The sequence below is a fragment of the Planococcus citri genome, chromosome 1 (assembly GCF_950023065.1).
Source record: "Planococcus citri chromosome 1, ihPlaCitr1.1, whole genome shotgun sequence".
Lineage (NCBI taxonomy): Eukaryota > Metazoa > Arthropoda > Insecta > Hemiptera > Pseudococcidae > Planococcus > Planococcus citri.
In genome coordinates, this window is record NC_088677.1 from 36,812,598 (window position 1) to 36,826,749 (window position 14,152).

General features: G+C 32.4%; 1 protein-coding gene across 1 annotated transcript in view; it reads right to left on the reverse strand.

Moving 5' to 3' along the window:
* LOC135831744 (GTPase-activating Rap/Ran-GAP domain-like protein 3) overlaps nt 1-14,152 on the reverse strand; it is a 184,867-nt gene extending 170,715 nt beyond the window's left edge. Inside the window, exon 1 of the mRNA XM_065344449.1 lies at nt 13,995-14,152. The gene's annotated coding sequence lies outside the window, so the exon portion shown is untranslated. The remainder of the gene's footprint in view (nt 1-13,994) is intronic.

The following is a 14,152-nucleotide window of genomic DNA, read 5'->3' on the forward strand; positions in this document are numbered from 1 at the left end:
CCTCCTCACTCGGTCATTCATGCGTTAAAATGAATACAATTATCTAAATCGTATAAAACACAAACTACAATATTACTCGGTTATAACAAAGTTGGTCAGAAATTGGACGAATATTTCATAATAACCTAAGGGCTTTCGTATATACAATGTTACAAAATTGGTATTGGCACTACTATCTGCATTCTACGATACGCATATCTAATCAGTGCGCATATATCGCTTCTATTACGCCTACCAAACGCTTGTTGATACTAAGGATCGTAATTTTTACGATGAATTTGCGGCTGTACGAGTATCTCTACTCGTAGTACGCGAATTCTGCGAGTTTGTTTATTCATTTCGAAGCCAGGCTTTGTTAAACTTGGTAAATCACGTAAAACACGACAAACGAAACGAACTACGAAATAAGCTATCCCATGAAACCGCTGTGCGAAAATTTTCATTCCCAAAGAAATTTCATTCGTGACCGGAAAAATCGCGTACAAAACTATAACATTACGCATGGTTTGATAATTAAATTAAGTTATATTTTTGTTAGAGCCGCGTGCATTCGGCGGTGCTTTTGCCAAAACAACGCAATTTTGTTAATTTTATTTAATCGATAAAACCGTACACATAATAATAATCGAATGGTTAATATTTCAGGTCATTTCAGCTCGGTTTGTATAGCTAACATCCAGTTGTAGAGTAATTTGTTGTTCGCGTGCCTCGACGTAGCATTAATTTCGCATTCATCATATTGCCAATGTGTTGTTAATGAATCAACCACGTTTTAATTGTAGAATGCATTCGTTACGTAATAATTAGCCAGTATTGCTGCGAGGAAATTTCCTCTTTTATGGCTCACTTAGGCAGCCGATCAGGTGTAAAGCTTACTCGATTCTCTTCCACCGTGAACATAGGCAACTCGACCTTATCTATTGCAGATATGTTTGTATGGCTTGTAAATTGCAGGCGTTGATCTTGAAACGAGATTTAGTTTGCTTCGGTTTTCTCCGAGTAGCTGGTTTTGGTATGTATTCATTTTTTTTTTTTTTTTTTTTTTTTTTTTAAATTGTGTCTAAATCTTAAAATAAGTATTGAAAAAAATATTTCACCTGTTCCTCCTTCTAGAGCTCGGTCTAATATTTAACCGTTTCATTTCAAAAATTTAGAAAATAAATGTTGTAGAAAATTAATACCTAAACAAAATCACAGACAAATTTCCTTCTACAGAAAACAATCATCTCGATAGATAATTGGCGATGGAATATAAATTTCGGTTCAACATCGAAGCCCCTTTCTATGAAAAAAGGATGAGAGATAATTAAGACCACGCCATTAAAATTTTGTTATTCACTGACAAAAATATCCACTGTGAAAACAAAACCATCACCGATGAAATAATTCTTTTCATTGATTACAAGTACTTCGAGAAATGGACTCAAACAAGTAAATTTCATCATTACAAACCGATAGTATTTTGCGGATAAAATGAAAGCGTTTGAGAGAGGCCATATTATAACGTTAGGATTTCAAAACGTGGTATACGTACATACGAAGTTGAGTAGAATTCCTAATTTTGTCCGAATAATAGCGGTTTCAAGTGGGGTATCTGATAAAGCGAATGGATTCGTTTTATAGGTTCTTTGAGGAAGGAAAAAAATCAAGATAATGGAAACGCATCAAGTTCCCAAATTTCATCGGACCTATTTTCCTATAAATACCTATAAGAACAGCATTTGTAAAACATACTTAGATAGGCAGCTAAGCATCTATTAAAAAAATTAAATTAATAAATAGAAGGTAGGTTAAGTGATGGTATAAAAAGTGAGTGTTATGAAAAATATATCAGATAGGTAGGTTTTCATTCGAATACACGTTCAAAAGTTAGAAAAATAAACCATGTATCCTCAACTATTGGCGAAGGATTCTATTTGAAAATAAATTTCGAGATATTCAACTACCTACATCACCGGCCGAAAAAAATTTAATACTCGAAATTAAAGAAGCCGAACACGTAGTAATGTATAAAACACAATTGATAAATAATCAAAAGCCGGGCGTTAAATTGCTTGCCAGAGAAGAAAAACATGCAATAAATTAAATCCACTTAAACTTATTCATTTCGTAGCCTATCCTTATAAAATGTAAGAAAAAGCTAATTTTCTTTTCAAAAATGTTCATCTCGAAGACCACTCGACGGTGAAAAAAAAAGTTCACGCACATTTAGTCATTTGTGGAAATGTTTGGAGCGACGCGAAAATTAAATTAGAAAATAATAAAACTTAGTATCAACTTTCTACTAAATAAGTAGAAATTAAATTAAAGTTGTTTTTCCCTTTTCTCTTTCCATTATAAACAAAATAAGTGTTCACCTGTGTGTGTGTAATTGCGTACGTGTGTCTCAAACTCAAGTTTTTTTTTTTTTTTTTTGGATACCGGTAAGAAAAGTTGACGTGTGTAAATTCCGGTACACGTTATTTAGAGGATTTTATGAGTGACACGACCTCGAGCTAATACTTGACCAAGTAAAGTTAATCTCGCCAACGTCTGTGAAAATGTTAAGAAATCTACCTTAATCTTTTCGTTCCAATTGGATTTACAAACCATTTTACTTTGAGGTTTACACTGGTTATAGTATTTCGTTGCATGCCTTTGAGATGGTTTTCTTCCAATTTTTTCTTTTTTTCTTTCTTTTTTTTTTTCCTCTTCTCTCGTGTTTTTGTATAGGTAAACGCGAACATAGGACTGTGTAAAAGAAACTCTCTAATTACACACAATGAAAAGCCAGCTAGAAAAATATTTCTATTGGAATTGTTTCCACTACGGTGGGAATTTTAATTAGTATCATTACTGATTTGCTTTTTACTGCGGTGAAAATTCGAGAAGAAAACGACGTTATTAAGCTTTACACTAGCGTTCGTTATACTCGTACCTAGCAATAGCATGTGGTTTGATCGCCATTCATTCGATTACCCGTCGAATTTATTTTAATGCGACGGAACGTTTACGAGAAATACATCTACATAACGTTCCTTTCATTTGTTGCTTATTGTTTTGAGTTGAGCGAAACTTCAAAGAGAAAAGTGCTCTGAAACTTGCATACCTATGTAGGTAGGTACTTACTTGACTCTCTCGTTCGAGAATAAAATGCTGTAAGCTGTTTAAACCTGTAGTTCTACATACCTACTACAAAGCTTATACATATTGAGCTTTTATGCTCACTTAGGTATTTAAAAAAATTTTATGGAAAGGCTGCCTATAGCTAGGTACTATGGATTTATAAGAATCAAAATGCGAATTTATGGCGAATTGTATCGCAATATATCTGGTTTTTTCGAATTCACGAAGAAAGAAGGCGATAAAAGTCCCTTTTCTAGCTTCATTTTAAATACGAACTTATAGTTAAAGGTCACGTTTTTTATTTCATTGGAGACTTTATTGTAAATTTCAACTCCCATATCATGAATATTAATTTGAAAAGTTCGTCCTCCATACATTGAATTATTTGAGCTTAATTAAGAGATGCGAATCTCACCATTTCAGTGCTGCACAGCATTATCAACGGAACGTGGTACACCAACTGTGAATGATATTAAGTCGCAATATTATACACGCAAATCTCTTTTTTGTACTTGGTTTAAATGCATACCTAATAAAACGAGCGTTTCTGTACCTCGGTTTTTTACGATGTAGGTACAAACATTTCAGATGTCGCGAATAGAACAATACATATACACCTCGTTCATAAATTACTAGTTGGCAGTACGCAGAGCCAATTTTTCAAAAAATTTAATCATTGAATGAAAAAATTATTGAGCAAAAATAACTTCAACATCGATATAAAAATTACTGAAAATAACAAAATTGACTCAATATTGAATCAGTGCGAATAATTACTTCGTCGATACTTTCTGAAACAATTCCTCAAATTATCTATGCACATTATTTTAAAATGCTCAATCATCATAGACACAGACAAACATAATATTGTTATTTCGTAAAATCATATACACTGATTGATTATCAAGCTGACGGGGGAAAAACTTCATTTTTTTACACTACTGCGTACTTTTATTAGCAAAATACATTTTCCTAAATACAAGCAGGGAAAAAAAACACACCAAAAGCTTGTTTCAGCCATATGTAAGTAAAAACCAGAATGGAGAGAGTAGATAGAAATTTGGTCGTCAAGACTAAACCGAAATTCGCGACATGCCTGTCAAGTTTCTATTGTTCCCAGGAACGTTGAAATAATCCACAATAAATATATAACTGTTTTTTTTTCTTTTTTGAATAAAATTTCCCTTCGTATTATTGTTGAAAGTGAGTTGGTAAAAAAAAGAGAGACGAATCAACGATACGTAACCATACGATTACTTAAAAAGCGAGAAAAAAAACTTCTATTACATTTTTGATAGCGCGCATTCCTTCAACAAAGATTAAACTGTTCTTTTACTTTATTTTTCGAGCGATGCTCTTATTACTTCATCGATAAGCTATTTGAATTCAGCGATTTTTCCAACCCGATCGTTGTGTACTTTTTTTTACGTTTGATGCTAAAACATTGTTCTTCTTGTCGTCTTCTCATCGTGCTTCGTTGATGAGTATAGACTGTTGTGTAGTCGTACACTCGGTGAACGTATTTTTTATCGAATGCAATCAAGTGAGAAATTGTTGTTTTCTTTATTTTGGCGCGCTTTTAAAATTCAGTAGAATTGGTCGCTTGTAATGGCGCAGCCGAGAGACGAAAGAGATTTGAACTTGAATTCTCCTTATGTACTGTGTACAACTATACGTTTACGTACCTTACACGTTAATGATGAAACTTCCCCTTTGTGACCACTGTGCAGACTGCGCTGTGTATACTGGTTATTGTTAGGTTAGTTTTTTTAGAGTGAGCTCGATTGATTATTTTTTTACTGTAGATAAGTAATTGAAATGTGACGGTGATATAATTATTTTGACTGGGTATTTGGTTGATAGATAATTATGAAGAAGGAGGACTAATTTATAGAAATGTGTTAATTAAGAAATACGTAGAGTTATAAGATGCATTATACTTTCGGTTTTTCTACAGGTTACAAAGAGGAATGAGAATCTAACCAGTAACATCCTCGTTGGACGTTTGTCGAAAAAAAAAATCATAAAATATAATAATAATAGAATGAGACACAAACAATCAACATATCTCGGATATTATAAGTTTTGCCCAATTCATTTTTATGAATAATTTAACTCTTCTCTACCACACACACAACTTGTAAAAAAAAACTCCAGCACCAATAAAAATAAATTTAATAGCGTCGCTTTATTTTGATCGTAATAAACACGCATTTACAATTCAAAATTTCATACGACTCAACTACTCTGCCAGTGATTCCAAACCATTTAAAAAATCCTTCTGAATTTCAGCAAGTTAGGACTTTAATTATAGTACAAGTACGGCATAATGACAATGGGAATAATTTGCACCTTTCTGAACCGATCCTTTTGGGACAACTTTTTTCTTCAAGGGGACATCCAAGGAAAATTTTAAAGCAAACTTGTCAAAAAAAAGTTAGCCTTATTAACAAAATGGTAGCCATTTTGATTAAAAGTCAAGTGAACTCTCAGATTTTGCTTTCCCAACACAGGACTCACACGAAATTTTTTGAACAAGACAAAACTAGATCGAAAGAACATGCATAAAATTATCACCAGCCAAAATTACAATAGTGCTAAAGTGTGTTTTTCAATTTTTAAAGTGAATGTTTAATAATCAAATTTACGTAAAAATTGAGAAAAAAATCAAAATTTTACCAAATATGACGTAGGTACCTAGAAAGCTGAAATTTGGGGTATACATTATTTTCGACCTGTCAAATTGACTGAAACTGGTTTCAGCCCATTTTGAGCATATCTGGAGCCCCCAGCAGAGAAATTCGAAATTCACGCTGCACTCCAACTTAAACACACTATTAAATCGACTACTGGTGGGTTTAGGACATTTTGGAGCCTCCAGCGATTTTTTGAAAATTTTTGGATCCCCCAGTAGGTATATTTTTGAAACTTTAAATTTCCACAAAATTTCATCAAATGCCGTTGGTAAGCCAAAATTCATTCTGTAAACTAATTTCAATACGCTACGAAGTGGCCTGCAGGTAGATTTCTAGTCGTTTAGGGGCCTTTGGCGACTTTTTGGAAATTACTCATTGAGTAATGGAGGTCAAAAAAATACTCTGCAATATGCTATCAACTCGTACACCTCTCCCAGAGAAAAATGATTAAATTACATCAGAACAATAACTTGAGTTTCATACTTGCCCACTTGAAAGAAGCAGATGGCAGATTATCCGTGAGTTATTTCCAAGATGTAGGTAGGTCTAGGTACGTATACGTATACATATGTAGGTAAGTAATAACTTCTCATTTTTTACAATTTATTTCAATGTTTCCTCTTTGCTCGGATTTTTTTTTATTTTATTTTAATTTTTTTTTAGTTATCAAAAAAGAAATTTTGTACTTCAAGTCAAGTTCAACGAAAGACATTGATATTTTGTTAAATGACTTTTTTCTCTTACCTATTTTCCCGTTTCAAGTTTTATTCAAGTGTGTATTTTTTTTTTTTTTTTTTTTTTAAATACATATTTTAGAAATTATTTCTTGTCTGTCACCATCAATAAACCAAAATTAAATTTGAAAAATTCAAGTCAATAAGAGAATCCTCATGCTTAATTCTATAATATTCAAAAAAATACAGCCATTTAATTATTTCTCGAGAATCAACTCAACATACAATGAAATATTTTACAACACCATTCTTCACGTAAATTAATCATTGATGTCAAATACCAGAAAATCCACCTTCAAAGTCGTGCATAAACGCGAAATATTGGCAAACTAATATTTTCTGAAGTTTTTCCACAGATAAGTCTTTCTTTAGGGTAGATATAAATCACATTGCTCGTAATTTCAAAACACTTGTATAAATCTCGATTTCATATAAAAGTACTCCTCATCAAAGAATGGTTGACGATACCTACTACTACTTTCGAAGCATAATAAGCAAATAAAAGAAAGAAGAGACACTTTGAAAGCTGGAAAGTATGCAAACTGTGAACCTATACTAGACGAGTTATATATAGCGCAGTAGGTACAAATAATTAAAAACTATGAATGGAAAATGAGCAAACGAAAAGAATTCATAGAGTCACGAGAAATGAAGTTTCACATTTAAATAAATAATATTTTTAGAAATTTTTCAAAAAGAAAAACCCTACGAGAAAAAACGACAATGTATGTGCTGTAGCTTTCCTTCGTCAAAAAAAAAAGAAAAAAAAGTACAAAAATCAATAATCTTTTCCTTTATATGACTGTGCACGGCTATGTAATCACTATAAATGCGAATGAGGCTTTATGCTGCGATAAAGGAAGATGTGTTAAAATCGCAAACACGAGGTGACTATATTGTACCTGCAGCGGCAAATTATCCAATAAGATTAGTTTAAACGGCACGACGCAGCAGAAGATTATAAAATTACCTAGTTTATTATTTATTCGAGTAACAAAAGCGGTATTGCTTTTTTAAAGGCCATTTCGATATTACGACGTTATACTATAGGTACCTCTACCTACCTAGGTATACTAAGCTAGACTACTCGAACATTATTCGACAATTTCAAATGCAATGTCTTAAGTGAAGAGGTTTTTTTTTGAATTTCCCACGGCGCGTATTTTTTTTTACTTTTTATGCGAAAGAAAATTTAAAACGACAGTACCTACCTTTACCTGTGATAATAATGGCACATTCGAGCATGAATGAAGAACACATTGAATAAATGACAAATGCTCATTAGGTAATATACGTTTTACACGCTGATTCTCACGTACGTAAATTTTCTTTGGTAATTTTTTAACTCGACAACGAAAGTTATTTACCTGCGAGAATTTGGCTCGCGAATGCGAGTACGCTGTACCTTTTCTCGTGCAAATTTAATCAACGAAATATTATACGAATGCGATTCCGCAACTATTGAGAGTGTTATATAGGTACGTGCATATTTTACTACATTTAAAAAAAATGAATGTTAGCTTGTTAAATGTTTTAGTGAAGGCATTTACAACGGCGTTAATGGTCGTAAATGTTTCAAAAAAACGGTGAAAAAATAATGACGTTTTATTACCTAAATTCTTTCGGGTATCTATTTGCAGTTTTCTCAAAGTAACGTTACACCAAAAACACCTCGAACAATTAATAATAAATAAGTGTTAGGGGAGCTTTTTAAATTTTTCTTTATTTGTAAGACGGTTCCTTGGCGCATACATCTTGTATTCATAATATAGTTAAGATGAGATGGCGCGTGTAACACGATTGTAATAAATTACACGAAAATTCAACTTATTAATTAACGATAGAAACGTAATTAAGTTACAAATAATTATAGACGAGAGACGACCCTTCAGATTATTTTTAATAAAGGCCAGAAGATATTAAATTTCTAGCGTTAAGCTAAAGTAAGTATAGATTTTCATCGAGTGGATAAGAAAAATACACGCGTTAATTATACGTAGATTGCTCACGACTTGGAAATTTTTAGGAGCCAGACAAAAAATCTCAGGATGACCGATAAATTTAGCAAAAAAATAGGTTATGACTTTTGAACGATTTTCTCGTAAGAATTGCTCGACAAAATGCTCTTGACCTTTTTATTTTTCAATGATGTAAGTTTCAAATGCGGTCTTACATGTAATTTTTCTAGCGTATCTTTTCAAATCACTTTATTTATGATCCGGGAAAATCAATTGTGCAAGTATTATTTTTTCGTTGATATTGCAGCATTCATATGTACTTCGTACCTAACTAGAGATGACTTAGTAAAGTCCTTAATCTTCAGGATGTGTAGTTGGGTGGCTTTTTAGGGGGAGGGGGAAGTATTTGAGTCTTAGGACTCTTAGGATGAAGGGGAATTCTCATTTTGTCGAATTTGCTTCTTCGGCCCTAAAATAGGGAAACACAAGAGAAACCATCCTATGAGAATAATTTTGATCTCAAAAGAGGTCATTTCAGAGCCTTCGTAACATGCCCTAAATGTTTAAAAAATACTTACAAGAAAATCTCTCGAGTAGTTCGCCTTTGATTTGAATGAGACCACGATTTTCCACAACCAAAATTTCAAATGTCCATTTCAATTTCAATTTTTAGAGAATTTCTGAAAATCCAAAGTTGACAGTTTTATGGAGATTGAAAATTTTTTAATTTCTCCAGAAACGTGAAAATTAATTTAGGCAAGTAAAAATTGAGTCGTAACTTATTCTCGAGCTGTCCAACGAATTTATCATCATTTTTGACAATTTCCTAGTGGTCAGCTCGAGTTTATTTTCTTGACCAGCATTTGTAGATTATCTACATATTTTTACTTTTCATTTCACCAAGTAGGTATACAATTATAATTTTTTCAAAAGACACTCCAGATACCTACTATCTATCCATCTGAAAGTTGGCTAAATTGTGGAAAAACTTACTAAACAGGTCAAAAATGAGTCACAAGCAACTTTAGCATTTTTGATGAATGAATACCTGAAAACGCCTCAAATTTCTGAAAAATAACCAATGTTAGATTTTTAAAAATTCTTCAAAAATCGAAAAATAAATTTGGGCAGCTGAAATAATAATTATGTGGGTTTAGACCATGCTCTTGCTCCTTCTAAAAATCACAGTCTCGTTCAAATCAGGGGCAGGCATATCGAGAGATTCCCTTGTTAGTAAATCTTTGCCCCATTAAAGAATTTTTTCGAGGGCTGGAGAAGCTGAAATACCCAAAATTAAGGAAATTATTCTTCATAATTTTGTATTTGTGGTCGTGATGACTTTTTCAGCTCTAAAACCGGATTTCCCTGAGAAGTGAGCTTTGAAGAATAATTTTGACTTCAGAGTTGTATGTAGATATTCCAAACATTATTTTCAATTTACAAAATTCAAGCAGCATTATATCTAAATCCGTGACTCAAATTTTCAGTTGCAGATAATCAATGTAGGTAAGTAATTGAAACTCGCAGTAATTATTTGTATAAACAGATAGGTAGATATTTACCTATTTAAATTTAAAACAATGATGGGCTAATGTAAGTAGGCAGATACCGGACACCAAAACAATAGAGATAGGAGAAAATGAAACTAAAAATTGAAGATAAAGTTCCTTAATGTTAAATTTTGGCAATAAAAAAAAAACCAGTGATAACTAAATTACTCGAAATGACATAACGTTTTAAGATCTTGATAATGAAAAAATAAAAATGAAAATAAAATAGGTTTACATGGACATTATCATGAACGTGATCAATGAAAAACGCGCCTTTTTAACCTTTACATAAGTAATCAATTTCATATCAATACAATCAAAATTGAAAAAGGAAAATGTTAGATGAAAATATGAGCATAGCGCACACATTCGTGCATAGAATACTGTTGGGTTTATTAATAACGCAAAAGAAGTCTCAGTACACGTACGTTTGAAGCAAGATTATATTTACCTATTCATTTTTCAAACTTTCATTTTTCAAATGAAATTTATACAGTCGGATGAAACGCAATTTCAATTGAGAATTAATGTTATCAAAGGGGGCATAGGTACCTTTTATTCGGCAAATTTTGGGTATAATGTAAACATCGTCCTGTTATACCACGATATATTTTCACAAATTGAATTTAATAATTTAAACTGAGAAAATTACTTCGCCGTTGGAAGGAAACAAGGGAACAATACTATTCGTGGTATGATACGAAATTTTACATGTTAGAAGCTTTTGTAATCAAAGGAGCCGGAAATTCGAACGGCTAAATGTACTTAGCATAAATTTGGAACAAAAGCAGCGTCTATCGTCGTTACAAGGTTTCGTGGTTTGTCCATTTGTGGTCAAGTAGACATGCATTTTCTCCGCTATACCCTTACACGTAAGCGTGCTGAGAAACAGCTACCTACTTTAATTGACAAACGCAAATATATCGATATTTCGTGTGAACAATTGAACATTTTCTTTCACCCTGTTGCTAACCTTTCATCAGAATCTACAGAAGATATATCGTTGGTGGAGAATTTGCATTAAATGATAAAATCTATCGGTAGGTTATATTATAATAAGACGGTGATTTTTATGATCGTGTGTGACGCACAAAATTTCTAAGCACCTGGCAATTTCAATGAGAACATACGTATTATCTGTGATCTGTGTAATTGTCAAGTTGTTGTCTCAATAATTCTTACTCGTTTGACAAGAATCATTGTGGAACCAAAAAACAACTTTTCTTGATACACGCTACGAAACTGTAGAATATCTGTCGTTCGATAACGTGCGAAACTCATTGATATTACGCGACTGTTTCTTTTCATCTCAGCAGTGTTGGCCATAACGATATTTTTTTTCGTTCCGTTATTTTGTTACGTTACAAAATTTTTATTTTTTTAGTTACGTTTTTCATTATGGTATTTTGTAACAAAAAAATTGCTGTAACAGTATTTTTCGTTACACCTGTATTTACATTTTTTCGTTACGTTATTTTCGTTATTTCCGTTACAATTTTTTCGTTACAGAAGTGTTTTTTCAACGTATATTTTGATGTAAAATGCATTTGTGGCGGAAAAAATGTGACAAAAATAACGAAAATAACGTTACAAGAAGGTTCAAATACCAGTGTAACGAAAAATATAGCGTTACAGCACTCAAAATCAGACAAATGAAAACACTGAAAACTCATTTTAGTCATTTTTTTTGACTTCACTTCAAATTTTCATAGCTAGAGCTACACAAATCAGAGTTTTTTAAGGGTTTGTTTTGTAATTTGTAACTAAAAAAATAACGAAAAAGGTAACAAAATTTTTCCGTTTTTTGTTATGTTACTTTCAGAAAAATATCGTTACGTTATGTTTCAGTTACACAACATCACATGATTAAAATAACGTTTTCGTTACAGTTCCGTTACCTGTAACGAAAAAAATTTCGTTATTTTCGTTTTTCGTTACAGTTACCGTTACGGGACGCCAACACTGCATCTCAGTGAGACGAAAAGAACGCTTTTTCGTCTCACTGAGATGAAAAGAACGCACGAACGCATCAAGTACGAGTACGTCGAGTACGAAAACCGAACGTTATCAGTTTCATCGAGAAACGGAGAGGCGAGTACGTAACACAGACTTCTCACTCACTCTGACTCGAAATTTGTCTAAATAATCAAAATATAACACCCATTATGATTAATTAGTGTGTTATTCGTGATAATTATTCTTTTCTGTGTTCTTTTTGCTTTACTTGAAATTACTTTAAACTTATTTTATGCGGTGATCGAGTTCATTTGAATTCATTTTGTTTGTGAAGATAGATAGCTAATTGTATGTATCATGGGTGAAACGAAGACTTCGGATGTTGAATTGAAAAAATTTGTCTAAATAATCTAAATATAACACCCATTATGATTAATTAGTGTGTTGTTCGTGATAATTATTCTTTTCCGTGTTCTTTTTGCTTTATTTGAAATTACTTCAAACTTATTTTATACGGTGATCGAGTTCATTTGATTTAACCAATTCATTGTTTGTGAAGATCGATAGCTAATTGTATGTATCATGGGTGAAACGAAGACTTCGGATGTTGAATTGAACATTTCTCCAACATACATAATTCTTTCAAGAATAAGACGTACGCAAGAATTGTTTTGATTATTTTGTAGGTGTGATATTGATAAAGATTGTATACCTAACTACAAAAACTCGAATAAGGTAACTCTAAGTACATACATTAGTTCGCCTTGAACTGAAGAAAGCTTCATAAAATGAAAGGATATAAATCTAGCTGTGATCCTTATTTTATTTTACGAGTATTAGTATTTCAAATTGATCTCCGCAGCCGAAGTTTTCGTTTCATCATGATACAAATACTTACTTACTTCAGAAATACGGCGAAAAAAACACCAAAAAGATTACAATTATCTTGAACTACACATCAAATCAATCAGTCAAAGTTCTGTCTGTTCAATATTATTTTTATTAATTCCTAATTTCCTGTGAAAATATGAATTTCAACGTTTATATTCTACTTTCGTAGCGTATATCAAGAAAAATATCTTACAATGTAGGGGGCGAGTGTGAACATTTCTGTCTCCTATATAGTAATATACTATTTCCATCGATCAAGATAGGTACTTATTTCGATTACCAATTTGAATTGAAATGAAATAAGTACGATATAGTACCTACGAATGACTTATTCAATACCTGCATATGTACCTATCTGAAATGGGGGAGGGGGTGTATGATTTGCATTACCTACCAATCAGATGTGAAATCTTTCAGTTCCTCATACAAAACATAACCTACTGAAAATGGGTAACTTACCTACCAACAACCTAAGGTAAGTTTTTCATTGAAATACCTAGCAGAATAGTAGCTTTCAATGTTTTCACCTAAATATACGTACACAAAAGATAATTCCTTACTATCGAATCATTCCACGAAATTAAAGAGAAAGAGAAAATACAGCTGTAAATAAAAAAGGAGCTGATAACCATGAAGAATAGGAATGAGTAGGTATTTTCACTTTCCTAACTTCCCAACACGTTATACGGTTATACACATACATACAGGGTGCCCAGAAATATCGAGTACCCTAAAAAAGTTTTCTGCTAAATACTTCGGTTGGTCACGGTGAAGTGAATGATAATAATGATAGCACATGATTGGTTGTTGGACTGGAGAGATAACATTCCACCAATCATATGCATCTATTTCACGTTGCCAACCTATATTTTTGATGAAAAACTTTCTTTGGGGTACCCGATGTTTCTGGGCACCCTGTACAATGATAACAACAACCACCAAAAATATCAGTGGCAGATGACGATAATACCAAGATCATTTATCTACAATTTTATACTTAATCAAAGAAAAATCCTCACGATAGGAATGGAATTTTAACTTCTTCACTTACTCATCTAGAATTTTAGGATGCAATTTTATTTTTAAAAAAAATCAAATTCTTACCTAATTACATTTAGAAGAAATCATTACGACGCTGGTTTAGTATGACATAAAAAATAAGAATGAGAAACACTCGAACGTAAAATACGAAAACACGAAATCAACACAATCACAACGAAAAATACCGCCACCGTAAAACAAGAACCACGAATAATCTGAAT